The 27,059-nt window shown below is 45.8% G+C and overlaps 29 non-coding genes across 29 annotated transcripts; 15 read left to right on the top strand and 14 right to left on the bottom strand.

Moving 5' to 3' along the window:
• Positions 1–449: 449 nt before the first annotated feature.
• On the bottom strand, positions 450–523 carry TRNAN-GUU (transfer RNA asparagine (anticodon GUU)). The gene has a single exon. It is a non-coding gene; the product is annotated as a tRNA-Asn (tRNA).
• A 1,030-nt stretch (positions 524–1,553) lies between these two features.
• TRNAY-GUA (transfer RNA tyrosine (anticodon GUA)) lies at positions 1,554–1,639 on the top strand. The gene is given in 2 exon segments: positions 1,554–1,590; positions 1,604–1,639. It is a non-coding gene; the product is annotated as a tRNA-Tyr (tRNA).
• Positions 1,640–2,207: 568 nt separating this feature from the next.
• Positions 2,208–2,281, bottom strand: TRNAN-GUU (transfer RNA asparagine (anticodon GUU)). Its single transcript has one exon. It is a non-coding gene; the product is annotated as a tRNA-Asn (tRNA).
• A 1,030-nt stretch (positions 2,282–3,311) lies between these two features.
• Positions 3,312–3,397, top strand: TRNAY-GUA (transfer RNA tyrosine (anticodon GUA)). Its single transcript is given in 2 exon segments — positions 3,312–3,348; positions 3,362–3,397. It is a non-coding gene; the product is annotated as a tRNA-Tyr (tRNA).
• A 567-nt stretch (positions 3,398–3,964) lies between these two features.
• TRNAN-GUU (transfer RNA asparagine (anticodon GUU)) lies at positions 3,965–4,038 on the bottom strand. Its single transcript has one exon. It is a non-coding gene; the product is annotated as a tRNA-Asn (tRNA).
• Positions 4,039–5,067: 1,029 nt separating this feature from the next.
• On the top strand, positions 5,068–5,153 carry TRNAY-GUA (transfer RNA tyrosine (anticodon GUA)). Its single transcript is given in 2 exon segments — positions 5,068–5,104; positions 5,118–5,153. It is a non-coding gene; the product is annotated as a tRNA-Tyr (tRNA).
• Positions 5,154–5,720: 567 nt separating this feature from the next.
• TRNAN-GUU (transfer RNA asparagine (anticodon GUU)) lies at positions 5,721–5,794 on the bottom strand. Its single transcript has one exon. It is a non-coding gene; the product is annotated as a tRNA-Asn (tRNA).
• Positions 5,795–6,830: 1,036 nt separating this feature from the next.
• TRNAY-GUA (transfer RNA tyrosine (anticodon GUA)) lies at positions 6,831–6,916 on the top strand. The gene is given in 2 exon segments: positions 6,831–6,867; positions 6,881–6,916. It is a non-coding gene; the product is annotated as a tRNA-Tyr (tRNA).
• A 567-nt stretch (positions 6,917–7,483) lies between these two features.
• TRNAN-GUU (transfer RNA asparagine (anticodon GUU)) lies at positions 7,484–7,557 on the bottom strand. Its single transcript has one exon. It is a non-coding gene; the product is annotated as a tRNA-Asn (tRNA).
• Positions 7,558–8,585: 1,028 nt separating this feature from the next.
• On the top strand, positions 8,586–8,671 carry TRNAY-GUA (transfer RNA tyrosine (anticodon GUA)). Its single transcript is given in 2 exon segments — positions 8,586–8,622; positions 8,636–8,671. It is a non-coding gene; the product is annotated as a tRNA-Tyr (tRNA).
• Positions 8,672–9,238: 567 nt separating this feature from the next.
• Positions 9,239–9,312, bottom strand: TRNAN-GUU (transfer RNA asparagine (anticodon GUU)). The gene has a single exon. It is a non-coding gene; the product is annotated as a tRNA-Asn (tRNA).
• Positions 9,313–10,346: 1,034 nt separating this feature from the next.
• Positions 10,347–10,432, top strand: TRNAY-GUA (transfer RNA tyrosine (anticodon GUA)). Its single transcript is given in 2 exon segments — positions 10,347–10,383; positions 10,397–10,432. It is a non-coding gene; the product is annotated as a tRNA-Tyr (tRNA).
• A 567-nt stretch (positions 10,433–10,999) lies between these two features.
• TRNAN-GUU (transfer RNA asparagine (anticodon GUU)) lies at positions 11,000–11,073 on the bottom strand. The gene has a single exon. It is a non-coding gene; the product is annotated as a tRNA-Asn (tRNA).
• Positions 11,074–12,103: 1,030 nt separating this feature from the next.
• Positions 12,104–12,189, top strand: TRNAY-GUA (transfer RNA tyrosine (anticodon GUA)). The gene is given in 2 exon segments: positions 12,104–12,140; positions 12,154–12,189. It is a non-coding gene; the product is annotated as a tRNA-Tyr (tRNA).
• Positions 12,190–12,756: 567 nt separating this feature from the next.
• Positions 12,757–12,830, bottom strand: TRNAN-GUU (transfer RNA asparagine (anticodon GUU)). Its single transcript has one exon. It is a non-coding gene; the product is annotated as a tRNA-Asn (tRNA).
• A 1,030-nt stretch (positions 12,831–13,860) lies between these two features.
• TRNAY-GUA (transfer RNA tyrosine (anticodon GUA)) lies at positions 13,861–13,946 on the top strand. The gene is given in 2 exon segments: positions 13,861–13,897; positions 13,911–13,946. It is a non-coding gene; the product is annotated as a tRNA-Tyr (tRNA).
• A 567-nt stretch (positions 13,947–14,513) lies between these two features.
• TRNAN-GUU (transfer RNA asparagine (anticodon GUU)) lies at positions 14,514–14,587 on the bottom strand. Its single transcript has one exon. It is a non-coding gene; the product is annotated as a tRNA-Asn (tRNA).
• A 1,324-nt stretch (positions 14,588–15,911) lies between these two features.
• Positions 15,912–15,997, top strand: TRNAY-GUA (transfer RNA tyrosine (anticodon GUA)). Its single transcript is given in 2 exon segments — positions 15,912–15,948; positions 15,962–15,997. It is a non-coding gene; the product is annotated as a tRNA-Tyr (tRNA).
• A 567-nt stretch (positions 15,998–16,564) lies between these two features.
• TRNAN-GUU (transfer RNA asparagine (anticodon GUU)) lies at positions 16,565–16,638 on the bottom strand. The gene has a single exon. It is a non-coding gene; the product is annotated as a tRNA-Asn (tRNA).
• Positions 16,639–17,668: 1,030 nt separating this feature from the next.
• TRNAY-GUA (transfer RNA tyrosine (anticodon GUA)) lies at positions 17,669–17,754 on the top strand. The gene is given in 2 exon segments: positions 17,669–17,705; positions 17,719–17,754. It is a non-coding gene; the product is annotated as a tRNA-Tyr (tRNA).
• A 567-nt stretch (positions 17,755–18,321) lies between these two features.
• Positions 18,322–18,395, bottom strand: TRNAN-GUU (transfer RNA asparagine (anticodon GUU)). Its single transcript has one exon. It is a non-coding gene; the product is annotated as a tRNA-Asn (tRNA).
• A 1,324-nt stretch (positions 18,396–19,719) lies between these two features.
• Positions 19,720–19,805, top strand: TRNAY-GUA (transfer RNA tyrosine (anticodon GUA)). Its single transcript is given in 2 exon segments — positions 19,720–19,756; positions 19,770–19,805. It is a non-coding gene; the product is annotated as a tRNA-Tyr (tRNA).
• A 567-nt stretch (positions 19,806–20,372) lies between these two features.
• On the bottom strand, positions 20,373–20,446 carry TRNAN-GUU (transfer RNA asparagine (anticodon GUU)). The gene has a single exon. It is a non-coding gene; the product is annotated as a tRNA-Asn (tRNA).
• A 1,023-nt stretch (positions 20,447–21,469) lies between these two features.
• Positions 21,470–21,555, top strand: TRNAY-GUA (transfer RNA tyrosine (anticodon GUA)). Its single transcript is given in 2 exon segments — positions 21,470–21,506; positions 21,520–21,555. It is a non-coding gene; the product is annotated as a tRNA-Tyr (tRNA).
• Positions 21,556–23,227: 1,672 nt separating this feature from the next.
• TRNAY-GUA (transfer RNA tyrosine (anticodon GUA)) lies at positions 23,228–23,313 on the top strand. The gene is given in 2 exon segments: positions 23,228–23,264; positions 23,278–23,313. It is a non-coding gene; the product is annotated as a tRNA-Tyr (tRNA).
• A 567-nt stretch (positions 23,314–23,880) lies between these two features.
• On the bottom strand, positions 23,881–23,954 carry TRNAN-GUU (transfer RNA asparagine (anticodon GUU)). The gene has a single exon. It is a non-coding gene; the product is annotated as a tRNA-Asn (tRNA).
• Positions 23,955–24,986: 1,032 nt separating this feature from the next.
• TRNAY-GUA (transfer RNA tyrosine (anticodon GUA)) lies at positions 24,987–25,072 on the top strand. Its single transcript is given in 2 exon segments — positions 24,987–25,023; positions 25,037–25,072. It is a non-coding gene; the product is annotated as a tRNA-Tyr (tRNA).
• Positions 25,073–25,629: 557 nt separating this feature from the next.
• Positions 25,630–25,703, bottom strand: TRNAN-GUU (transfer RNA asparagine (anticodon GUU)). The gene has a single exon. It is a non-coding gene; the product is annotated as a tRNA-Asn (tRNA).
• Positions 25,704–26,741: 1,038 nt separating this feature from the next.
• On the top strand, positions 26,742–26,827 carry TRNAY-GUA (transfer RNA tyrosine (anticodon GUA)). Its single transcript is given in 2 exon segments — positions 26,742–26,778; positions 26,792–26,827. It is a non-coding gene; the product is annotated as a tRNA-Tyr (tRNA).
• The last annotated feature ends 232 nt before the right edge of the window (positions 26,828–27,059 follow it).

Genomic DNA, 27,059 nt, shown 5'->3' on the forward strand with positions numbered 1-27,059 from the left:
ATCCGACCGAAACTCTCAGTTGAGAGCCACAGTAGGACTTTCTGTAACTCTGACATGCAACTGAAACAAAAAGAGGGTACAATCATCCCTGGGTGGGCTTGAACCACCAACCTTTTGGTTATCAGACAAAAAAAAGTTTTCACAACCTTCAAGCTTTGCTTGAACCTCCCAGTTTCTCATGTCATGTGTCATCTTCTTTGAAACAGAGTGGCGCATGGAAAGACATTTAGGCCCACAACCAAAGAGGGCCAAAGGCTCTGGACCATTCTTTCTACATTGCAACTATGTCATCCAAATCACTGGGATTTTTTCTCTTCTCAAAATTTTTCACACTGTACATGTTGAAATGGTCTTACAACCGGTGCCCTCCTCTTCTGGCCGAAACTTTAAGTTGAGAGGCACCATAGGATTTTCTGTAACATGCAACTGAGACAAAAAGAGGACACTGCCGTCCCTGGGTGGGCTTGAACCACCAACCTTCCGGTTAACAGCCGAACGCGCTAACCAATTGCGCCACAGAGACAACCACGCTCCCCCACTTTGATTAAAGTCGTAAAAAAGCCACAACATGGTAAATGGAGTATGTTTCTTAGAGGACCTTCTGATCAACACAATAAAAAGAAGAGAATGATAAAACATAACAACTGCGTGGAACTACAGCCGCCAACAAATGGACAATTGCAACACAGAGATGGCCTCCACATTAGCGTCTTAACAACAGTCAGCGGGTAATAGGCTACCCCTCTCTTTTGGAGGTATGGCAGCAGAGTGGCGCAGCGGAAGCGTGCTGGGCCCATAACCCAGAGGTCGATGGATCGAAACCATCCTCTGCTAAGTGCTCTCTTTTACTCACGCCCCCTGTTACAATTTGGCCATTATCCCCGGTCGGAATCACATGTTTTTCTCGTAAAAATAGAATAGAGACCCCCGATCCCTGACCATCTCATTTTCACGACCTTCAGACTATGCTTTTTATACACGCAACCTCCCAGTTTCTCATGCCACATGTTTTCGCCTTTGCAACAAAGTGGCACAGGCAAAGGCTTTTGGGCCCACAACCAAATGGGGCCATTGGATCTAGACCATCTTTTCTACGTTGCGACTTTCTTATTTAAATCATTCTGATTTCTTTTCTCTTCCCACAATTCTTCACTCTGTACACTAACGACTCACCTATACTTTTACACCACCCGGCACCCTGTAAGCTCCACGCTCCTTCTGCTTTTACGGGAGAAAGACATCCACACTTAAAAAAAAAAAAAAAAAAAAAGCTTAAAGCTACAGGTTGAAAAGTATGTGATGATCACAATTGTGGTGAATCAGGCACCCCAACATGGAAACCAGCATGGACCCCAACATGGACTGCCAGAAGGGGGATTAGCTCAAATGGTAGAGCGCTCGCTTAGCATGCGAGAGGTAACGGGATCGACGCCCGTATTCTCCAAAGTTTTGGTTTGCCGAGTTTTTCAAAGAGCGGGACAATTCTCCTCTGTTTCCCTACTCATGTAACTCATTTGCAAGCTTAGGAAGCACCCGACAACCAGCTCGGCAAGCCTTCGATAGCTCAGCTGGTAGAGCGGAGGACTGTAGTAGAAAATCAGCAATCCTTAGGTCGCTGGTTCAATTCCGGCTCGAAGGAACTTTTGTTAGTCTCATAGATGATGTTTCAACCTGTCGACAAATGCTCTCCCGGTGCCCTCGTCTTCTATCTATTTTCAGAGGGGTCTCTTGTTTGTGTTGGGTATTTGAAATGGGCATCCGACCGAAACTCTCAGTTGAGAGCCACAGTAGGACTTTCTGTAACTCTGACATGCAACTGAAACAAAAAGAGGGTACAATCATCCCTGGGTGGGCTTGAACCACCAACCTTTTGGTTATCAGACAAAAAAAAGTTTTCACAAACCTTCAAGCTTTGCTTGAACCTCCCAGTTTCTCATGTCATGTGTCATCTTCTTTGAAACAGAGTGGCGCATGGAAAGACATTTAGGCCCACAACCAAAGAGGGCCAAAGGCTCTGGACCATTCTTTCTACATTGCAACTATGTCATCCAAATCACTGGGATTTTTTTCTCTTCTCAAAATTTTTCACACTGTACATGTTGAAATGGTCTTACAACCGGTGCCCTCCTCTTCTGGCCGAAACTTTAAGTTGAGAGGCACCATAGGATTTTCTGTAACATGCAACTGAGACAAAAAGAGGACACTGCCGTCCCTGGGTGGGCTTGAACCACCAACCTTCCGGTTAACAGCCGAACGCGCTAACCAATTGCGCCACAGAGACAACCACGCTCCCCCACTTTGATTAAAGTCGTAAAAAAAGCCACAACATGGTAAATGGAGTATGTTTCTTAGAGGACCTTCTGATCAACACAATAAAAAGAAGAGAATGATAAAACATAACAACTGCGTGGAACTACAGCCGCCAACAAATGGACAATTGCAACACAGAGATGGCCTCCACATTAGCGTCTTAACAACAGTCAGCGGGTAATAGGCTACCCCTCTCTTTTGGAGGTATGGCAGCAGAGTGGCGCAGCGGAAGCGTGCTGGGCCCATAACCCAGAGGTCGATGGATCGAAACCATCCTCTGCTAAGTGCTCTCTTTTACTCACGCCCCCTGTTACAATTTGGCCATTATCCCCGGTCGGAATCACATGTTTTTCTCGTAAAAATAGAATAGAGACCCCCGATCCCTGACCATCTCATTTTCACGACCTTCAGACTATGCTTTTTATACACGCAACCTCCCAGTTTCTCATGCCACATGTTTTCGCCTTTGCAACAAAGTGGCACAGGCAAAGGCTTTTGGGCCCACAACCAAATGGGCCATTGGATCTAGACCATCTTTTCTACGTTGCGACTTTCTTATTTAAATCATTCTGATTTCTTTTCTCTTCCCACAATTCTTCACTCTGTACACTAACGACTCACCTATACTTTTACACCACCCGGCACCCTGTAAGCTCCACGCTCCTTCTGCTTTTACGGGAGAAAGACATCCACACTTAAAAAAAAAAAAAAAAAAAAAGCTTAAAGCTACAGGTTGAAAAGTATGTGATGATCACAATTGTGGTGAATCAGGCACCCCAACATGGAAACCAGCATGGACCCCAACATGGACTGCCAGAAGGGGGATTAGCTCAAATGGTAGAGCGCTCGCTTAGCATGCGAGAGGTAACGGGATCGACGCCCGTATTCTCCAAAGTTTTGGTTTGCCGAGTTTTTCAAAGAGCGGGACAATTCTCCTCTGTTTCCCTACTCATGTAACTCATTTGCAAGCTTAGGAAGCACCCGACAACCAGCTCGGCAAGCCTTCGATAGCTCAGCTGGTAGAGCGGAGGACTGTAGTAGAAAATCAGCAATCCTTAGGTCGCTGGTTCAATTCCGGCTCGAAGGAACTTTTGTTAGTCTCATAGATGATGTTTCAACCTGTCGACAAATGCTCTCCCGGTGCCCTCGTCTTCTATCTATTTTCAGAGGGGTCTCTTGTTTGTGTTGGGTATTTGAAATGGGCATCCGACCGAAACTCTCAGTTGAGAGCCACAGTAGGACTTTCTGTAACTCTGACATGCAACTGAAACAAAAAGAGGGTACAATCATCCCTGGGTGGGCTTGAACCACCAACCTTTTGGTTATCAGACAAAAAAAAGTTTTCACAACCTTCAAGCTTTGCTTGAACCTCCCAGTTTCTCATGTCATGTGTCATCTTCTTTGAAACAGAGTGGCGCATGGAAAGACATTTAGGCCCACAACCAAAGAGGGCCAAAGGCTCTGGACCATTCTTTCTACATTGCAACTATGTCATCCAAATCACTGGGATTTTTTTCTCTTCTCAAAATTTTTCACACTGTACATGTTGAAATGGTCTTACAACCGGTGCCCTCCTCTTCTGGCCGAAACTTTAAGTTGAGAGGCACCATAGGATTTTCTGTAACATGCAACTGAGACAAAAAGAGGACACTGCCGTCCCTGGGTGGGCTTGAACCACCAACCTTCCGGTTAACAGCCGAACGCGCTAACCAATTGCGCCACAGAGACAACCACGCTCCCCCACTTTGATTAAAGTCGTAAAAAAGCCACAACATGGTAAATGGAGTATGTTTCTTAGAGGACCTTCTGATCAACACAATAAAAAGAAGAGAATGATAAAACATAACAACTGCGTGGAACTACAGCCGCCAACAAATGGACAATTGCAACACAGAGATGGCCTCCACATTAGCGTCTTAACAACAGTCAGCGGGTAATAGGCTACCCCTCTCTTTTGGAGGTATGGCAGCAGAGTGGCGCAGCGGAAGCGTGCTGGGCCCATAACCCAGAGGTCGATGGATCGAAACCATCCTCTGCTAAGTGCTCTCTTTTACTCACGCCCCCTGTTACAATTTGGCCATTATCCCCGGTCGGAATCACATGTTTTTCTCGTAAAAATAGAATAGAGACCCCCGATCCCTGACCATCTCATTTTCACGACCTTCAGACTATGCTTTTTATACACGCAACCTCCCAGTTTCTCATGCCACATGTTTTCGCCTTTGCAACAAAGTGGCACAGGCAAAGGCTTTTGGGCCCACAACCAAATGGGCCATTGGATCTAGACCATCTTTTCTACGTTGCGACTTTCTTATTTAAATCATTCTGATTTCTTTTCTCTTCCCACAATTCTTCACTCTGTACACTAACGACTCACCTATACTTTTACACCACCCGGCACCCTGTAAGCTCCACGCTCCTTCTGCTTTTACGGGAGAAAGACATCCACACTTAAAAAAAAAAAAAAAAAAAAAGCTTAAAGCTACAGGTTGAAAAGTATGTGATGATCACAATTGTGGTGAATCAGGCACCCCAACATGGAAACCAGCATGGACCCCAACATGGACTGCCAGAAGGGGGATTAGCTCAAATGGTAGAGCGCTCGCTTAGCATGCGAGAGGTAACGGGATCGACGCCCGTATTCTCCAAAGTTTTGGTTTGCCGAGTTTTTCAAAGAGCGGGACAATTCTCCTCTGTTTCCCTACTCATGTAACTCATTTGCAAGCTTAGGAAGCACCCGACAACCAGCTCGGCAAGCCTTCGATAGCTCAGCTGGTAGAGCGGAGGACTGTAGTAGAAAATCAGCAATCCTTAGGTCGCTGGTTCAATTCCGGCTCGAAGGAACTTTTGTTAGTCTCATAGATGATGTTTCAACCTGTCGACAAATGCTCTCCCGGTGCCCTCGTCTTCTATCTATTTTCAGAGGGGTCTCTTGTTTGTGTTGGGTATTTGAAATGGGCATCCGACCGAAACTCTCAGTTGAGAGCCACAGTAGGACTTTCTGTAACTCTGACATGCAACTGAAACAAAAAGAGGGTACAATCATCCCTGGGTGGGCTTGAACCACCAACCTTTTGGTTATCAGACAAAAAAAAGTTTTCACAACCTTCAAGCTTTGCTTGAACCTCCCAGTTTCTCATGTCATGTGTCATCTTCTTTGAAACAGAGTGGCGCATGGAAAGACATTTAGGCCCACAACCAAAGAGGGCCAAAGGCTCTGGACCATTCTTTCTACATTGCAACTATGTCATCCAAATCACTGGGATTTTTTTCTCTTCTCAAAATTTTTCACACTGTACATGTTGAAATGGTCTTACAACCGGTGCCCTCCTCTTCTGGCCGAAACTTTAAGTTGAGAGGCACCATAGGATTTTCTGTAACATGCAACTGAGACAAAAAGAGGACACTGCCGTCCCTGGGTGGGCTTGAACCACCAACCTTCCGGTTAACAGCCGAACGCGCTAACCAATTGCGCCACAGAGACAACCACGCTCCCCCACTTTGATTAAAGTCGTAAAAAAGCCACAACATGGTAAATGGAGTATGTTTCTTAGAGGACCTTCTGATCAACACAATAAAAAGAAGAGAATGATAAAACATAACAACTGCGTGGAACTACAGCCGCCAACAAATGGACAATTGCAACACAGAGATGGCCTCCACATTAGCGTCTTAACAACAGTCAGCGGGTAATAGGCTACCCCTCTCTTTTGGAGGTATGGCAGCAGAGTGGCGCAGCGGAAGCGTGCTGGGCCCATAACCCAGAGGTCGATGGATCGAAACCATCCTCTGCTAAGTGCTCTCTTTTACTCACGCCCCCTGTTACAATTTGGCCATTATCCCCGGTCGGAATCACATGTTTTTCTCGTAAAAATAGAATAGAGACCCCCGATCCCTGACCATCTCATTTTCACGACCTTCAGACTATGCTTTTTATACACGCAACCTCCCAGTTTCTCATGCCACATGTTTTCGCCTTTGCAACAAAGTGGCACAGGCAAAGGCTTTTGGGCCCACAACCAAATGGGCCATTGGATCTAGACCATCTTTTCTACGTTGCGACTTTCTTATTTAAATCATTCTGATTTCTTTTCTCTTCCCACAATTCTTCACTCTGTACACTAACGACTCACCTATACTTTTACACCACCCGGCACCCTGTAAGCTCCACGCTCCTTCTGCTTTTACGGGAGAAAGACATCCACACTTAAAAAAAAAAAAAAAAAAAAAAAAAAAAGCTTAAAGCTACAGGTTGAAAAGTATGTGATGATCACAATTGTGGTGAATCAGGCACCCCAACATGGAAACCAGCATGGACCCCAACATGGACTGCCAGAAGGGGGATTAGCTCAAATGGTAGAGCGCTCGCTTAGCATGCGAGAGGTAACGGGATCGACGCCCGTATTCTCCAAAGTTTTGGTTTGCCGAGTTTTTCAAAGAGCGGGACAATTCTCCTCTGTTTCCCTACTCATGTAACTCATTTGCAAGCTTAGGAAGCACCCGACAACCAGCTCGGCAAGCCTTCGATAGCTCAGCTGGTAGAGCGGAGGACTGTAGTAGAAAATCAGCAATCCTTAGGTCGCTGGTTCAATTCCGGCTCGAAGGAACTTTTGTTAGTCTCATAGATGATGTTTCAACCTGTCGACAAATGCTCTCCCGGTGCCCTCGTCTTCTATCTATTTTCAGAGGGGTCTCTTGTTTGTGTTGGGTATTTGAAATGGGCATCCGACCGAAACTCTCAGTTGAGAGCCACAGTAGGACTTTCTGTAACTCTGACATGCAACTGAAACAAAAAGAGGGTACAATCATCCCTGGGTGGGCTTGAACCACCAACCTTTTGGTTATCAGACAAAAAAAAGTTTTCACAACCTTCAAGCTTTGCTTGAACCTCCCAGTTTCTCATGTCATGTGTCATCTTCTTTGAAACAGAGTGGCGCATGGAAAGACATTTAGGCCCACAACCAAAGAGGGCCAAAGGCTCTGGACCATTCTTTCTACATTGCAACTATGTCATCCAAATCACTGGGATTTTTTTCTCTTCTCAAAATTTTTCACACTGTACATGTTGAAATGGTCTTACAACCGGTGCCCTCCTCTTCTGGCCGAAACTTTAAGTTGAGAGGCACCATAGGATTTTCTGTAACATGCAACTGAGACAAAAAGAGGACACTGCCGTCCCTGGGTGGGCTTGAACCACCAACCTTCCGGTTAACAGCCGAACGCGCTAACCAATTGCGCCACAGAGACAACCACGCTCCCCCACTTTGATTAAAGTCGTAAAAAAGCCACAACATGGTAAATGGAGTATGTTTCTTAGAGGACCTTCTGATCAACACAATAAAAAGAAGAGAATGATAAAACATAACAACTGCGTGGAACTACAGCCGCCAACAAATGGACAATTGCAACACAGAGATGGCCTCCACATTAGCGTCTTAACAACAGTCAGCGGGTAATAGGCTACCCCTCTCTTTTGGAGGTATGGCAGCAGAGTGGCGCAGCGGAAGCGTGCTGGGCCCATAACCCAGAGGTCGATGGATCGAAACCATCCTCTGCTAAGTGCTCTCTTTTACTCACGCCCCCTGTTACAATTTGGCCATTATCCCCGGTCGGAATCACATGTTTTTCTCGTAAAAATAGAATAGAGACCCCCGATCCCTGACCATCTCATTTTCACGACCTTCAGACTATGCTTTTTATACACGCAACCTCCCAGTTTCTCATGCCACATGTTTTCGCCTTTGCAACAAAGTGGCACAGGCAAAGGCTTTTGGGCCCACAACCAAATGGGCCATTGGATCTAGACCATCTTTTCTACGTTGCGACTTTCTTATTTAAATCATTCTGATTTCTTTTCTCTTCCCACAATTCTTCACTCTGTACACTAACGACTCACCTATACTTTTACACCACCCGGCACCCTGTAAGCTCCACGCTCCTTCTGCTTTTACGGGAGAAAGACATCCACACTTAAAAAAAAAAAAAAAAAAAAGCTTAAAGCTACAGGTTGAAAAGTATGTGATGATCACAATTGTGGTGAATCAGGCACCCCAACATGGAAACCAGCATGGACCCCAACATGGACTGCCAGAAGGGGGATTAGCTCAAATGGTAGAGCGCTCGCTTAGCATGCGAGAGGTAACGGGATCGACGCCCGTATTCTCCAAAGTTTTGGTTTGCCGAGTTTTTCAAAGAGCGGGACAATTCTCCTCTGTTTCCCTACTCATGTAACTCATTTGCAAGCTTAGGAAGCACCCGACAACCAGCTCGGCAAGCCTTCGATAGCTCAGCTGGTAGAGCGGAGGACTGTAGTAGAAAATCAGCAATCCTTAGGTCGCTGGTTCAATTCCGGCTCGAAGGAACTTTTGTTAGTCTCATAGATGATGTTTCAACCTGTCGACAAATGCTCTCCCGGTGCCCTCGTCTTCTATCTATTTTCAGAGGGGTCTCTTGTTTGTGTTGGGTATTTGAAATGGGCATCCGACCGAAACTCTCAGTTGAGAGCCACAGTAGGACTTTCTGTAACTCTGACATGCAACTGAAACAAAAAGAGGGTACAATCATCCCTGGGTGGGCTTGAACCACCAACCTTTTGGTTATCAGACAAAAAAAAGTTTTCACAACCTTCAAGCTTTGCTTGAACCTCCCAGTTTCTCATGTCATGTGTCATCTTCTTTGAAACAGAGTGGCGCATGGAAAGACATTTAGGCCCACAACCAAAGAGGGCCAAAGGCTCTGGACCATTCTTTCTACATTGCAACTATGTCATCCAAATCACTGGGATTTTTTTCTCTTCTCAAAATTTTTCACACTGTACATGTTGAAATGGTCTTACAACCGGTGCCCTCCTCTTCTGGCCGAAACTTTAAGTTGAGAGGCACCATAGGATTTTCTGTAACATGCAACTGAGACAAAAAGAGGACACTGCCGTCCCTGGGTGGGCTTGAACCACCAACCTTCCGGTTAACAGCCGAACGCGCTAACCAATTGCGCCACAGAGACAACCACGCTCCCCCACTTTGATTAAAGTCGTAAAAAAGCCACAACATGGTAAATGGAGTATGTTTCTTAGAGGACCTTCTGATCAACACAATAAAAAGAAGAGAATGATAAAACATAACAACTGCGTGGAACTACAGCCGCCAACAAATGGACAATTGCAACACAGAGATGGCCTCCACATTAGCGTCTTAACAACAGTCAGCGGGTAATAGGCTACCCCTCTCTTTTGGAGGTATGGCAGCAGAGTGGCGCAGCGGAAGCGTGCTGGGCCCATAACCCAGAGGTCGATGGATCGAAACCATCCTCTGCTAAGTGCTCTCTTTTACTCACGCCCCCTGTTACAATTTGGCCATTATCCCCGGTCGGAATCACATGTTTTTCTCGTAAAAATAGAATAGAGACCCCCGATCCCTGACCATCTCATTTTCACGACCTTCAGACTATGCTTTTTATACACGCAACCTCCCAGTTTCTCATGCCACATGTTTTCGCCTTTGCAACAAAGTGGCACAGGCAAAGGCTTTTGGGCCCACAACCAAATGGGCCATTGGATCTAGACCATCTTTTCTACGTTGCGACTTTCTTATTTAAATCATTCTGATTTCTTTTCTCTTCCCACAATTCTTCACTCTGTACACTAACGACTCACCTATACTTTTACACCACCCGGCACCCTGTAAGCTCCACGCTCCTTCTGCTTTTACGGGAGAAAGACATCCACACTTAAAAAAAAAAAAAAAAAAAAAAAAAAGCTTAAAGCTACAGGTTGAAAAGTATGTGATGATCACAATTGTGGTGAATCAGGCACCCCAACATGGAAACCAGCATGGACCCCAACATGGACTGCCAGAAGGGGGATTAGCTCAAATGGTAGAGCGCTCGCTTAGCATGCGAGAGGTAACGGGATCGACGCCCGTATTCTCCAAAGTTTTGGTTTGCCGAGTTTTTCAAAGAGCGGGACAATTCTCCTCTGTTTCCCTACTCATGTAACTCATTTGCAAGCTTAGGAAGCACCCGACAACCAGCTCGGCAAGCCTTCGATAGCTCAGCTGGTAGAGCGGAGGACTGTAGTAGAAAATCAGCAATCCTTAGGTCGCTGGTTCAATTCCGGCTCGAAGGAACTTTTGTTAGTCTCATAGATGATGTTTCAACCTGTCGACAAATGCTCTCCCGGTGCCCTCGTCTTCTATCTATTTTCAGAGGGGTCTCTTGTTTGTGTTGGGTATTTGAAATGGGCATCCGACCGAAACTCTCAGTTGAGAGCCACAGTAGGACTTTCTGTAACTCTGACATGCAACTGAAACAAAAAGAGGGTACAATCATCCCTGGGTGGGCTTGAACCACCAACCTTTTGGTTATCAGACAAAAAAAAGTTTTCACAACCTTCAAGCTTTGCTTGAACCTCCCAGTTTCTCATGTCATGTGTCATCTTCTTTGAAACAGAGTGGCGCATGGAAAGACATTTAGGCCCACAACCAAAGAGGGCCAAAGGCTCTGGACCATTCTTTCTACATTGCAACTATGTCATCCAAATCACTGGGATTTTTTTCTCTTCTCAAAATTTTTCACACTGTACATGTTGAAATGGTCTTACAACCGGTGCCCTCCTCTTCTGGCCGAAACTTTAAGTTGAGAGGCACCATAGGATTTTCTGTAACATGCAACTGAGACAAAAAGAGGACACTGCCGTCCCTGGGTGGGCTTGAACCACCAACCTTCCGGTTAACAGCCGAACGCGCTAACCAATTGCGCCACAGAGACAACCACGCTCCCCCACTTTGATTAAAGTCGTAAAAAAGCCACAACATGGTAAATGGAGTATGTTTCTTAGAGGACCTTCTGATCAACACAATAAAAAGAAGAGAATGATAAAACATAACAACTGCGTGGAACTACAGCCGCCAACAAATGGACAATTGCAACACAGAGATGGCCTCCACATTAGCGTCTTAACAACAGTCAGCGGGTAATAGGCTACCCCTCTCTTTTGGAGGTATGGCAGCAGAGTGGCGCAGCGGAAGCGTGCTGGGCCCATAACCCAGAGGTCGATGGATCGAAACCATCCTCTGCTAAGTGCTCTCTTTTACTCACGCCCCCTGTTACAATTTGGCCATTATCCCCGGTCGGAATCACATGTTTTTCTCGTAAAAATAGAATAGAGACCCCCGATCCCTGACCATCTCATTTTCACGACCTTCAGACTATGCTTTTTATACACGCAACCTCCCAGTTTCTCATGCCACATGTTTTCGCCTTTGCAACAAAGTGGCACAGGCAAAGGCTTTTGGGCCCACAACCAAATGGGCCATTGGATCTAGACCATCTTTTCTACGTTGCGACTTTCTTATTTAAATCATTCTGATTTCTTTTCTCTTCCCACAATTCTTCACTCTGTACACTAACGACTCACCTATACTTTTACACCACCCGGCACCCTGTAAGCTCCACGCTCCTTCTGCTTTTACGGGAGAAAGACATCCACACTTAAAAAAAAAAAAAAAAAAAAAAGCTTAAAGCTACAGGTTGAAAAGTATGTGATGATCACAATTGTGGTGAATCAGGCACCCCAACATGGAAACCAGCATGGACCCCAACATGGACTGCCAGAAGGGGGATTAGCTCAAATGGTAGAGCGCTCGCTTAGCATGCGAGAGGTAACGGGATCGACGCCCGTATTCTCCAAAGTTTTGGTTTGCCGAGTTTTTCAAAGAGCGGGACAATTCTCCTCTGTTTCCCTACTCATGTAACTCATTTGCAAGCTTAGGAAGCACCCGACAACCAGCTCGGCAAGCCTTCGATAGCTCAGCTGGTAGAGCGGAGGACTGTAGTAGAAAATCAGCAATCCTTAGGTCGCTGGTTCAATTCCGGCTCGAAGGAACTTTTGTTAGTCTCATAGATGATGTTTCAACCTGTCGACAAATGCTCTCCCGGTGCCCTCGTCTTCTATCTATTTTCAGAGGGGTCTCTTGTTTGTGTTGGGTATTTGAAATGGGCATCCGACCGAAACTCTCAGTTGAGAGCCACAGTAGGACTTTCTGTAACTCTGACATGCAACTGAAACAAAAAGAGGGTACAATCATCCCTGGGTGGGCTTGAACCACCAACCTTTTGGTTATCAGACAAAAAAAAGTTTTCACAACCTTCAAGCTTTGCTTGAACCTCCCAGTTTCTCATGTCATGTGTCATCTTCTTTGAAACAGAGTGGCGCATGGAAAGACATTTAGGCCCACAACCAAAGAGGGCCAAAGGCTCTGGACCATTCTTTCTACATTGCAACTATGTCATCCAAATCACTGGGATTTTTTTCTCTTCTCAAAATTTTTCACACTGTACATGTTGAAATGGTCTTACAACCGGTGCCCTCCTCTTCTGGCCGAAACTTTAAGTTGAGAGGCACCATAGGATTTTCTGTAACATGCAACTGAGACAAAAAGAGGACACTGCCGTCCCTGGGTGGGCTTGAACCACCAACCTTCCGGTTAACAGCCGAACGCGCTAACCAATTGCGCCACAGAGACAACCACGCTCCCCCACTTTGATTAAAGTCGTAAAAAAGCCACAACATGGTAAATGGAGTATGTTTCTTAGAGGACCTTCTGATCAACACAATAAAAAGAAGAGAATGATAAAACATAACAACTGCGTGGAACTACAGCCGCCAACAAATGGACAATTGCAACACAGAGATGGCCTCCACATTAGCGTCTTAACAACAGTCAGCGGGTAATAGGCTACCCCTCTCTTTTGGAGGTATGGCAGCAGAGTGGCGCAGCGGAAGCGTGCTGGGCCCATAACCCAGAGGTCGATGGATCGAAACCATCCTCTGCTAAGTGCTCTCTTTTACTCACGCCCCCTGTTACAATTTGGCCATTATCCCCGGTCGGAATCACATGTTTTTCTCGTAAAAATAGAATAGAGACCCCCGATCCCTGACCATCTCATTTTCACGACCTTCAGACTATGCTTTTTATACACGCAACCTCCCAGTTTCTCATGCCACATGTTTTCGCCTTTGCAACAAAGTGGCACAGGCAAAGGCTTTTGGGCCCACAACCAAATGGGCCATTGGATCTAGACCATCTTTTCTACGTTGCGACTTTCTTATTTAAATCATTCTGATTTCTTTTCTCTTCCCACAATTCTTCACTCTGTACACTAACGACTCACCTATACTTTTACACCACCCGGCACCCTGTAAGCTCCACGCTCCTTCTGCTTTTACGGGAGAAAGACATCCACACTTAAAAAAAAAAAAAAAAAAAAAAGCTTAAAGCTACAGGTTGAAAAGTATGTGATGATCACAATTGTGGTGAATCAGGCACCCCAACATGGAAACCAGCATGGACCCCAACATGGACTGCCAGAAGGGGGATTAGCTCAAATGGTAGAGCGCTCGCTTAGCATGCGAGAGGTAACGGGATCGACGCCCGTATTCTCCAAAGTTTTGGTTTGCCGAGTTTTTCAAAGAGCGGGACAATTCTCCTCTGTTTCCCTACTCATGTAACTCATTTGCAAGCTTAGGAAGCACCCGACAACCAGCTCGGCAAGCCTTCGATAGCTCAGCTGGTAGAGCGGAGGACTGTAGTAGAAAATCAGCAATCCTTAGGTCGCTGGTTCAATTCCGGCTCGAAGGAACTTTTGTTAGTCTCATAGATGATGTTTCAACCTGTCGACAAATGCTCTCCCGGTGCCCTCGTCTTCTATCTATTTTCAGAGGGGTCTCTTGTTTGTGTTGGGTATTTGAAATGGGCATCCGACCGAAACTCTCAGTTGAGAGCCACAGTAGGACTTTCTGTAACTCTGACATGCAACTGAAACAAAAAGAGGGTACAATCATCCCTGGGTGGGCTTGAACCACCAACCTTTTGGTTATCAGACAAAAAAAAGTTTTCACAACCTTCAAGCTTTGCTTGAACCTCCCAGTTTCTCATGTCATGTGTCATCTTCTTTGAAACAGAGTGGCGCATGGAAAGACATTTAGGCCCACAACCAAAGAGGGCCAAAGGCTCTGGACCATTCTTTCTACATTGCAACTATGTCATCCAAATCACTGGGATTTTTTTCTCTTCTCAAAATTTTTCACACTGTACATGTTGAAATGGTCTTACAACCGGTGCCCTCCTCTTCTGGCCGAAACTTTAAGTTGAGAGGCACCATAGGATTTTCTGTAACATGCAACTGAGACAAAAAGAGGACACTGCCGTCCCTGGGTGGGCTTGAACCACCAACCTTCCGGTTAACAGCCGAACGCGCTAACCAATTGCGCCACAGAGACAACCACGCTCCCCCACTTTGATTAAAGTCGTAAAAAAGCCACAACATGGTAAATGGAGTATGTTTCTTAGAGGACCTTCTGATCAACACAATAAAAAGAAGAGAATGATAAAACATAACAACTGCGTGGAACTACAGCCGCCAACAAATGGACAATTGCAACACAGAGATGGCCTCCACATTAGCGTCTTAACAACAGTCAGCGGGTAATAGGCTACCCCTCTCTTTTGGAGGTATGGCAGCAGAGTGGCGCAGCGGAAGCGTGCTGGGCCCATAACCCAGAGGTCGATGGATCGAAACCATCCTCTGCTAAGTGCTCTCTTTTACTCAAAAAAGCCACAACATGGTAAATGGAGTATGTTTCTTAGAGGACCTTCTGATCAACACAATAAAAAGAAGAGAATGATAAAACATAACAACTGCGTGGAACTACAGCCGCCAACAAATGGACAATTGCAACACAGAGATGGCCTCCACATTAGCGTCTTAACAACAGTCAGCGGGTAATAGGCTACCCCTCTCTTTTGGAGGTATGGCAGCAGAGTGGCGCAGCGGAAGCGTGCTGGGCCCATAACCCAGAGGTCGATGGATCGAAACCATCCTCTGCTAAGTGCTCTCTTTTACTCACGCCCCCTGTTACAATTTGGCCATTATCCCCGGTCGGAATCACATGTTTTTCTCGTAAAAATAGAATAGAGACCCCCGATCCCTGACCATCTCATTTTCACGACCTTCAGACTATGCTTTTTATACACGCAACCTCCCAGTTTCTCATGCCACATGTTTTCGCCTTTGCAACAAAGTGGCACAGGCAAAGGCTTTTGGGCCCACAACCAAATGGGCCATTGGATCTAGACCATCTTTTCTACGTTGCGACTTTCTTATTTAAATCATTCTGATTTCTTTTCTCTTCCCACAATTCTTCACTCTGTACACTAACGACTCACCTATACTTTTACACCACCCGGCACCCTGTAAGCTCCACGCTCCTTCTGCTTTTACGGGAGAAAGACATCCACACTTAAAAAAAAAAAAAAAAAAAGCTTAAAGCTACAGGTTGAAAAGTATGTGATGATCACAATTGTGGTGAATCAGGCACCCCAACATGGAAACCAGCATGGACCCCAACATGGACTGCCAGAAGGGGGATTAGCTCAAATGGTAGAGCGCTCGCTTAGCATGCGAGAGGTAACGGGATCGACGCCCGTATTCTCCAAAGTTTTGGTTTGCCGAGTTTTTCAAAGAGCGGGACAATTCTCCTCTGTTTCCCTACTCATGTAACTCATTTGCAAGCTTAGGAAGCACCCGACAACCAGCTCGGCAAGCCTTCGATAGCTCAGCTGGTAGAGCGGAGGACTGTAGTAGAAAATCAGCAATCCTTAGGTCGCTGGTTCAATTCCGGCTCGAAGGAACTTTTGTTAGTCTCATAGATGATGTTTCAACCTGTCGACAAATGCTCTCCCGGTGCCCTCGTCTTCTATCTATTTTCAGAGGGGTCTCTTGTTTGTGTTGGGTATTTGAAATGGGCATCCGACCGAAACTCTCAGTTGAGAGCCACAGTAGGACTTTCTGTAACTCTGACATGCAACTGAAACAAAAAGAGGGTACAATCATCCCTGGGTGGGCTTGAACCACCAACCTTTTGGTTATCAGACAAAAAAAAGTTTTCACAACCTTCAAGCTTTGCTTGAACCTCCCAGTTTCTCATGTCATGTGTCATCTTCTTTGAAACAGAGTGGCGCATGGAAAGACATTTAGGCCCACAACCAAAGAGGGCCAAAGGCTCTGGACCATTCTTTCTACATTGCAACTATGTCATCCAAATCACTGGGATTTTTTTCTCTTCTCAAAATTTTTCACACTGTACATGTTGAAATGGTCTTACAACCGGTGCCCTCCTCTTCTGGCCGAAACTTTAAGTTGAGAGGCACCATAGGATTTTCTGTAACATGCAACTGAGACAAAAAGAGGACACTGCCGTCCCTGGGTGGGCTTGAACCACCAACCTTCCGGTTAACAGCCGAACGCGCTAACCAATTGCGCCACAGAGACAACCACGCTCCCCCACTTTGATTAAAGTCGTAAAAAAGCCACAACATGGTAAATGGAGTATGTTTCTTAGAGGACCTTCTGATCAACACAATAAAAAGAAGAGAATGATAAAACATAACAACTGCGTGGAACTACAGCCGCCAACAAATGGACAATTGCAACACAGAGATGGCCTCCACATTAGCGTCTTAACAACAGTCAGCGGGTAATAGGCTACCCCTCTCTTTTGGAGGTATGGCAGCAGAGTGGCGCAGCGGAAGCGTGCTGGGCCCATAACCCAGAGGTCGATGGATCGAAACCATCCTCTGCTAAGTGCTCTCTTTTACTCACGCCCCCTGTTACAATTTGGCCATTATCCCCGGTCGGAATCACATGTTTTTCTCGTAAAAATAGAATAGAGACCCCCGATCCCTGACCATCTCATTTTCACGACCTTCAGACTATGCTTTTTATACACGCAACCTCCCAGTTTCTCATGCCACATGTTTTCGCCTTTGCAACAAAGTGGCACAGGCAAAGGCTTTTGGGCCCACAACCAAATGGGCCATTGGATCTAGACCATCTTTTCTACGTTGCGACTTTCTTATTTAAATCATTCTGATTTCTTTTCTCTTCCCACAATTCTTCACTCTGTACACTAACGACTCACCTATACTTTTACACCACCCGGCACCCTGTAAGCTCCACGCTCCTTCTGCTTTTACGGGAGAAAGACATCCACACTTAAAAAAAAAAAAAAAAAAAAAAGCTTAAAGCTACAGGTTGAAAAGTATGTGATGATCACAATTGTGGTGAATCAGGCACCCCAACATGGAAACCAGCATGGACCCCAACATGGACTGCCAGAAGGGGGATTAGCTCAAATGGTAGAGCGCTCGCTTAGCATGCGAGAGGTAACGGGATCGACGCCCGTATTCTCCAAAGTTTTGGTTTGCCGAGTTTTTCAAAGAGCGGGACAATTCTCCTCTGTTTCCCTACTCATGTAACTCATTTGCAAGCTTAGGAAGCACCCGACAACCAGCTCGGCAAGCCTTCGATAGCTCAGCTGGTAGAGCGGAGGACTGTAGTAGAAAATCAGCAATCCTTAGGTCGCTGGTTCAATTCCGGCTCGAAGGAACTTTTGTTAGTCTCATAGATGATGTTTCAACCTGTCGACAAATGCTCTCCCGGTGCCCTCGTCTTCTATCTATTTTCAGAGGGGTCTCTTGTTTGTGTTGGGTATTTGAAATGGGCATCCGACCGAAACTCTCAGTTGAGAGCCACAGTAGGACTTTCTGTAACTCTGACATGCAACTGAAACAAAAAGAGGGTACAATCATCCCTGGGTGGGCTTGAACCACCAACCTTTTGGTTATCAGACAAAAAAAAGTTTTCACAACCTTCAAGCTTTGCTTGAACCTCCCAGTTTCTCATGTCATGTGTCATCTTCTTTGAAACAGAGTGGCGCATGGAAAGACATTTAGGCCCACAACCAAAGAGGGCCAAAGGCTCTGGACCATTCTTTCTACATTGCAACTATGTCATCCAAATCACTGGGATTTTTTTCTCTTCTCAAAATTTTTCACACTGTACATGTTGAAATGGTCTTACAACCGGTGCCCTCCTCTTCTGGCCGAAACTTTAAGTTGAGAGGCACCATAGGATTTTCTGTAACATGCAACTGAGACAAAAAGAGGACACTGCCGTCCCTGGGTGGGCTTGAACCACCAACCTTCCGGTTAACAGCCGAACGCGCTAACCAATTGCGCCACAGAGACAACCACGCTCCCCCACTTTGATTAAAGTCGTAAAAAAGCCACAACATGGTAAATGGAGTATGTTTCTTAGAGGACCTTCTGATCAACACAATAAAAAGAAGAGAATGATAAAACATAACAACTGCGTGGAACTACAGCCGCCAACAAATGGACAATTGCAACACAGAGATGGCCTCCACATTAGCGTCTTAACAACAGTCAGCGGGTAATAGGCTACCCCTCTCTTTTGGAGGTATGGCAGCAGAGTGGCGCAGCGGAAGCGTGCTGGGCCCATAACCCAGAGGTCGATGGATCGAAACCATCCTCTGCTAAGTGCTCTCTTTTACTCAAAAAAGCCACAACATGGTAAATGGAGTATGTTTCTTAGAGGACCTTCTGATCAACACAATAAAAAGAAGAGAATGATAAAACATAACAACTGCGTGGAACTACAGCCGCCAACAAATGGACAATTGCAACACAGAGATGGCCTCCACATTAGCGTCTTAACAACAGTCAGCGGGTAATAGGCTACCCCTCTCTTTTGGAGGTATGGCAGCAGAGTGGCGCAGCGGAAGCGTGCTGGGCCCATAACCCAGAGGTCGATGGATCGAAACCATCCTCTGCTAAGTGCTCTCTTTTACTCACGCCCCCTGTTACAATTTGGCCATTATCCCCGGTCGGAATCACATGTTTTTCTCGTAAAAATAGAATAGAGACCCCCGATCCCTGACCATCTCATTTTCACGACCTTCAGACTATGCTTTTTATACACGCAACCTCCCAGTTTCTCATGCCACATGTTTTCGCCTTTGCAACAAAGTGGCACAGGCAAAGGCTTTTGGGCCCACAACCAAATGGGCCATTGGATCTAGACCATCTTTTCTACGTTGCGACTTTCTTATTTAAATCATTCTGATTTCTTTTCTCTTCCCACAATTCTTCACTCTGTACACTAACGACTCACCTATACTTTTACACCACCCGGCACCCTGTAAGCTCCACGCTCCTTCTGCTTTTACGGGAGAAAGACATCCACACTTAAAAAAAAAAAAAAAAAAAGCTTAAAGCTACAGGTTGAAAAGTATGTGATGATCACAATTGTGGTGAATCAGGCACCCCAACATGGAAACCAGCATGGACCCCAACATGGACTGCCAGAAGGGGGATTAGCTCAAATGGTAGAGCGCTCGCTTAGCATGCGAGAGGTAACGGGATCGACGCCCGTATTCTCCAAAGTTTTGGTTTGCCGAGTTTTTCAAAGAGCGGGACAATTCTCCTCTGTTTCCCTACTCATGTAACTCATTTGCAAGCTTAGGAAGCACCCGACAACCAGCTCGGCAAGCCTTCGATAGCTCAGCTGGTAGAGCGGAGGACTGTAGTAGAAAATCAGCAATCCTTAGGTCGCTGGTTCAATTCCGGCTCGAAGGAACTTTTGTTAGTCTCATAGATGATGTTTCAACCTGTCGACAAATGCTCTCCCGGTGCCCTCGTCTTCTATCTATTTTCAGAGGGGTCTCTTGTTTGTGTTGGGTATTTGAAATGGGCATCCGACCGAAACTCTCAGTTGAGAGCCACAGTAGGACTTTCTGTAACTCTGACATGCAACTGAAACAAAAAGAGGGTACAATCATCCCTGGGTGGGCTTGAACCACCAACCTTTTGGTTATCAGACAAAAAAAAGTTTTCACAACCTTCAAGCTTTGCTTGAACCTCCCAGTTTCTCATGTCATGTGTCATCTTCTTTGAAACAGAGTGGCGCATGGAAAGACATTTAGGCCCACAACCAAAGAGGGCCAAAGGCTCTGGACCATTCTTTCTACATTGCAACTATGTCATCCAAATCACTGGGATTTTTTTCTCTTCTCAAAATTTTTCACACTGTACATGTTGAAATGGTCTTACAACCGGTGCCCTCCTCTTCTGGCCGAAACTTTAAGTTGAGAGGCACCATAGGATTTTCTGTAACATGCAACTGAGACAAAAAGAGGACACTGCCGTCCCTGGGTGGGCTTGAACCACCAACCTTCCGGTTAACAGCCGAACGCGCTAACCAATTGCGCCACAGAGACAACCACGCTCCCCCACTTTGATTAAAGTCGTAAAAAAGCCACAACATGGTAAATGGAGTATGTTTCTTAGAGGACCTTCTGATCAACACAATAAAAAGAAGAGAATGATAAAACATAACAACTGCGTGGAACTACAGCCGCCAACAAATGGACAATTGCAACACAGAGATGGCCTCCACATTAGCGTCTTAACAACAGTCAGCGGGTAATAGGCTACCCCTCTCTTTTGGAGGTATGGCAGCAGAGTGGCGCAGCGGAAGCGTGCTGGGCCCATAACCCAGAGGTCGATGGATCGAAACCATCCTCTGCTAAGTGCTCTCTTTTACTCACGCCCCCTGTTACAATTTGGCCATTATCCCCGGTCGGAATCACATGTTTTTCTCGTAAAAATAGAATAGAGACTCCCGATCCCTGACCATCTCATTTTCACGACCTTCAGACTATGCTTTTTATACACGCAACCTCCCAGTTTCTCATGCCACATGTTTTCGCCTTTGCAACAAAGTGGCACAGGCAAAGGCTTTTGGGCCCACAACCAAATGGGCCATTGGATCTAGACCATCTTTTCTACGTTGCGACTTTCTTATTTAAATCATTCTGATTTCTTTTCTCTTCCCACAATTCTTCACTCTGTACACTAACGACTCACCTATACTTTTACACCACCCGGCACCCTGTAAGCTCCACGCTCCTTCTGCTTTTATGGGAGAAAGACATCCACACTTAAAAAAAAAAAAAAAGCTTAAAGCTACAGGTTGAAAAGTATGTGATGATCACAATTGTGGTGAATCAGGCACCCCAACATGGAAACCAGCATGGACCCCAACATGGACTGCCAGAAGGGGGATTAGCTCAAATGGTAGAGCGCTCGCTTAGCATGCGAGAGGTAACGGGATCGACGCCCGTATTCTCCAAAGTTTTGGTTTGCCGAGTTTTTCAAAGAGCGGGACAATTCTCCTCTGTTTCCCTACTCATGTAACTCATTTGCAAGCTTAGGAAGCACCCGACAACCAGCTCGGCAAGCCTTCGATAGCTCAGCTGGTAGAGCGGAGGACTGTAGTAGAAAATCAGCAATCCTTAGGTCGCTGGTTCAATTCCGGCTCGAAGGAACTTTTGTTAGTCTCATAGATGATGTTTCAACCTGTCGACAAATGCTCTCCCGGTGCCCTCGTCTTCTATCTATTTTCAGAGGGGTCTCTTGTTTGTGTTGGGTATTTGAAATGGGCATCCGACCGAAACTCTCAGTTGAGAGCCACAGTAGGACTTTCTGTAACTCTGACATGCAACTGAAACAAAAAGAGGGTACAATCATCCCTGGGTGGGCTTGAACCACCAACCTTTTGGTTATCAGACAAAAAAAAGTTTTCACAACCTTCAAGCTTTGCTTGAACCTCCCAGTTTCTCATGTCATGTGTCATCTTCTTTGAAACAGAGTGGCGCATGGAAAGACATTTAGGCCCACAACCAAAGAGGGCCAAAGGCTCTGGACCATTCTTTCTACATTGCAACTATGTCATCCAAATCACTGGGATTTTTTTCTCTTCTCAAAATTTTTCACACTGTACATGTTGAAATGGTCTTACAACCGGTGCCCTCCTCTTCTGGCCGAAACTTTAAGTTGAGAGGCACCATAGGATTTTCTGTAACATGCAACTGAGACAAAAAGAGGACACTGCCGTCCCTGGGTGGGCTTGAACCACCAACCTTCCGGTTAACAGCCGAACGCGCTAACCAATTGCGCCATGGAGACAACCACGCTCCCCCACTTTGATTAAAGTCGTAAAAAAGCCACAACATGGTAAATGGAGTATGTTTCTTAGAGGACCTTCTGATCAACACAATAAAAAGAAGAGAATGATAAAACATAACAACTGCGTGGAACTACAGCCGCCAACAAATGGACAATTGCAACACAGAGATGGCCTCCACATTAGCGTCTTAACAACAGTCAGCGGGTAATAGGCTACCCCTCTCTTTTGGAGGTATGGCAGCAGAGTGGCGCAGCGGAAGCGTGCTGGGCCCATAACCCAGAGGTCGATGGATCGAAACCATCCTCTGCTAAGTGCTCTCTTTTACTCACGCCCCCTGTTACAATTTGGCCATTATCCCCGGTCGGAATCACATGTTTTTCTCGTAAAAATAGAATAGAGACCCCCGATCCCTGACCATCTCATTTTCACGACCTTCAGACTATGCTTTTTATACACGCAACCTCCCAGTTTCTCATGCCACATGTTTTCGCCTTTGCAACAAAGTGGCACAGGCAAAGGCTTTTGGGCCCACAACCAAATGGGCCATTGGATCTAGACCATCTTTTCTACGTTGCGACTTTCTTATTTAAATCATTCTGATTTCTTTTCTCTTCCCACAATTCTTCACTCTGTACACTAACGACTCACCTATACTTTTACACCACCCGGCACCCTGTAAGCTCCACGCTCCTTCTGCTTTTACGGGAGAAAGACATCCACACTTAAAAAAAAAAAAAAAAAAAAAAAGCTTAAAGCTACAGGTTGAAAAGTATGTGATGATCACAATTGTGGTGAATCAGGCACCCCAACATGGAAACCAGCATGGACCCCAACATGGACTGCCAGAAGGGGGATTAGCTCAAATGGTAGAGCGCTCGCTTAGCATGCGAGAGGTAACGGGATCGACGCCCGTATTCTCCAAAGTTTTGGTTTGCCGAGTTTTTCAAAGAGCGGGACAATTCTCCTCTGTTTCCCTACTCATGTAACTCATTTGCAAGCTTAGGAAGCACCCGACAACCAGCTCGGCAAGCCTTCGATAGCTCAGCTGGTAGAGCGGAGGACTGTAGTAGAAAATCAGCAATCCTTAGGTCGCTGGTTCAATTCCGGCTCGAAGGAACTTTTGTTAGTCTCATAGATGATGTTTCAACCTGTCGACAAATGCTCTCCCGGTGCCCTCGTCTTCTATCTATTTTCAGAGGGGTCTCTTGTTTGTGTTGGGTATTTGAAATGGGCATCCGACCGAAACTCTCAGTTGAGAGCCACAGTAGGACTTTCTGTAACTCTGACATGCAACTGAAACAAAAAGAGGGTACAATCATCCCTGGGTGGGCTTGAACCACCAACCTTTTGGTTATCAGACAAAAAAAAGTTTTCACAACCTTCAAGCTTTGCTTGAACCTCCCAGTTTCTCATGTCATGTGTCATCTTCTTTGAAACAGAGTGGCGCATGGAAAGACATTTAGGCCCACAACCAAAGAGGGCCAAAGGCTCTGGACCATTCTTTCTACATTGCAACTATGTCATCCAAATCACTGGGATTTTTTTCTCTTCTCAAAATTTTTCACACTGTACATGTTGAAATGGTCTTACAACCGGTGCCCTCCTCTTCTGGCCGAAACTTTAAGTTGAGAGGCACCATAGGATTTTCTGTAACATGCAACTGAGACAAAAAGAGGACACTGCCGTCCCTGGGTGGGCTTGAACCACCAACCTTCCGGTTAACAGCCGAACGCGCTAACCAATTGCGCCACAGAGACAACCACGCTCCCCCACTTTGATTAAAGTCGTAAAAAAGCCACAACATGGTAAATGGAGTATGTTTCTTAGAGGACCTTCTGATCAACACAATAAAAAGAAGAGAATGATAAAACATAACAACTGCGTGGAACTACAGCCGCCAACAAATGGACAATTGCAACACAGAGATGGCCTCCACATTAGCGTCTTAACAACAGTCAGCGGGTAATAGGCTACCCCTCTCTTTTGGAGGTATGGCAGCAGAGTGGCGCAGCGGAAGCGTGCTGGGCCCATAACCCAGAGGTCGATGGATCGAAACCATCCTCTGCTAAGTGCTCTCTTTTACTCACGCCCCCTGTTACAATTTGGCCATTATCCCCGGTCGGAATCACATGTTTTTCTCGTAAAAATAGAATAGAGACCCCCGATCCCTGACCATCTCATTTTCACGACCTTCAGACTATGCTTTTTATACACGCAACCTCCCAGTTTCTCATGCCACATGTTTTCGCCTTTGCAACAAAGTGGCACAGGCAAAGGCTTTTGGGCCCACAACCAAATGGGCCATTGGATCTAGACCATCTTTTCTACGTTGCGACTTTCTTATTTAAATCATTCTGATTTCTTTTCTCTTCCCACAATTCTTCACTCTGTACACTAACGACTCACCTATACTTTTACACCACCCGGCACCCTGTAAGCTCCACGCTCCTTCTGCTTTTACGGGAGAAAGACATCCACACTTAAAAAAAAAAAAAAAAAAAAAAAAGCTTAAAGCTACAGGTTGAAAAGTATGTGATGATCACAATTGTGGTGAATCAGGCACCCCAACATGGAAACCAGCATGGACCCCAACATGGACTGCCAGAAGGGGGATTAGCTCAAATGGTAGAGCGCTCGCTTAGCATGCGAGAGGTAACGGGATCGACGCCCGTATTCTCCAAAGTTTTGGTTTGCCGAGTTTTTCAAAGAGCGGGACAATTCTCCTCTGTTTCCCTACTCATGTAACTCATTTGCAAGCTTAGGAAGCACCCGACAACCAGCTCGGCAAGCCTTCGATAGCTCAGCTGGTAGAGCGGAGGACTGTAGTAGAAAATCAGCAATCCTTAGGTCGCTGGTTCAATTCCGGCTCGAAGGAACTTTTGTTAGTCTCATAGATGATGTTTCAACCTGTCGACAAATGCTCTCCCGGTGCCCTCGTCTTCTATCTATTTTCAGAGGGGTCTCTTGTTTGTGTTGGGTATTTGAAATGGGCATCCGACCGAAACTCTCAGTTGAGAGACTTTCTGTAACTCTGACATGCAACTGAAACAAAAAGAGGGTACAATCATCCCTGGGTGGGCTTGAACCACCAACCTTTTGGTTATCAGACAAAAAAAAGTTTTCACAACCTTCAAGCTTTGCTTGAACCTCCCAGTTTCTCATGTCATGTGTCATCTTCTTTGAAACAGAGTGGCGCATAGAAAGACATTTAGGCCCACAACCAAAGAGGGCCAAAGGCTCTGGACCATTCTTTCTACATTGCAACTATGTCATCCAAATCACTGGGATTTTTTTCTCTTCTCAAAATTTTTCACACTGTACATGTTGAAATGGTCTTACAACCGGTGCCCTCCTCTTCTGGCCGAAACTTTAAGTTGAGAGGCACCATAGGATTTTCTGTAACATGCAACTGAGACAAAAAGAGGACACTGCCGTCCCTGGGTGGGCTTGAACCACCAACCTTCCGGTTAACAGCCGAACGCGCTAACCAATTGCGCCACAGAGACAACCACGCTCCCCCACTTTGATTAAAGTCGTAAAAAAGCCACAACATGGTAAATGGAGTATGTTTCTTAGAGGACCTTCTGATCAACACAATAAAAAGAAGAGAATGATAAAACATAACAACTGCGTGGAACTACAGCCGCCAACAAATGGACAATTGCAACACAGAGATGGCCTCCACATTAGCGTCTTAACAACAGTCAGCGGGTAATAGGCTACCCCTCTCTTTTGGAGGTATGGCAGCAGAGTGGCGCAGCGGAAGCGTGCTGGGCCCATAACCCAGAGGTCGATGGATCGAAACCATCCTCTGCTAAGTGCTCTCTTTTACTCACGCCCCCTGTTACAATTTGGCCATTATCCCCGGTCGGAATCACATGTTTTTCTCGTAAAAATAGAATAGAGACCCCCGATCCCTGACCATCTCATTTTCACGACCTTCAGACTATGCTTTTTATACACGCAACCTCCCAGTTTCTCATGCCACATGTTTTCGCCTTTGCAACAAAGTGGCACAGGCAAAGGCTTTTGGGCCCACAACCAAATGGGCCATTGGATCTAGACCATCTTTTCTACGTTGCGACTTTCTTATTTAAATCATTCTGATTTCTTTTCTCTTCCCACAATTCTTCACTCTGTACACTAACGACTCACCTATACTTTTACACCACCCGGCACCCTGTAAGCTCCACGCTCCTTCTGCTTTTACGGGAGAAAGACATCCACACTTAAAAAAAAAACATAAAAAAAAAAAAAAAAACCTTAAAGCTACAAGTTGAAAAGTATGTGATGATCACAATTGTGGTGAATCAGGCACCCCAACATGGAAACCAGCATGGACCCCAACATGGACTGCCAGAAGGGGGATTAGCTCAAATGGTAGAGCGCTCGCTTAGCATGCGAGAGGTAACGGGATCGACGCCTGTATTCTCCAAAGTTTTGGTTTGCCGAGTTTTTCAAAGAGCGGGACAATTCTCCTCTGTTTCCCTACTCATGTAACTCATTTGCAAGCTTAGGAAGCACCCGACAACCAGCTCGGCAAGCCTTCGATAGCTCAGCTGGTAGAGCGGAGGACTGTAGTAGAAAATCAGCAATCCTTAGGTCGCTGGTTCAATTCCGGCTCGAAGGAACTTTTGTTAGTCTCATAGATGATGTTTCAACCTGTCGACAAATGCTCTCCCGGTGCCCTCGTCTTCTATCTATTTTCAGAGGGGTCTCTTGTTTGTGTTGGGTATTTGAAATGGGCATCCGACCGAAACTCTCAGTTGAGAGCCACAGTAGGACTTTCTGTAACTCTGACATGCAACTGAAACAAAAAGAGGGTACAATCATCCCTGGGTGGGCTTGAACCACCAACCTTT

Source organism: Rhinoderma darwinii, unplaced genomic scaffold (genome assembly GCF_050947455.1).
Source record: "Rhinoderma darwinii isolate aRhiDar2 unplaced genomic scaffold, aRhiDar2.hap1 Scaffold_4321, whole genome shotgun sequence".
Classification (NCBI taxonomy): domain Eukaryota; kingdom Metazoa; phylum Chordata; class Amphibia; order Anura; family Rhinodermatidae; genus Rhinoderma; species Rhinoderma darwinii.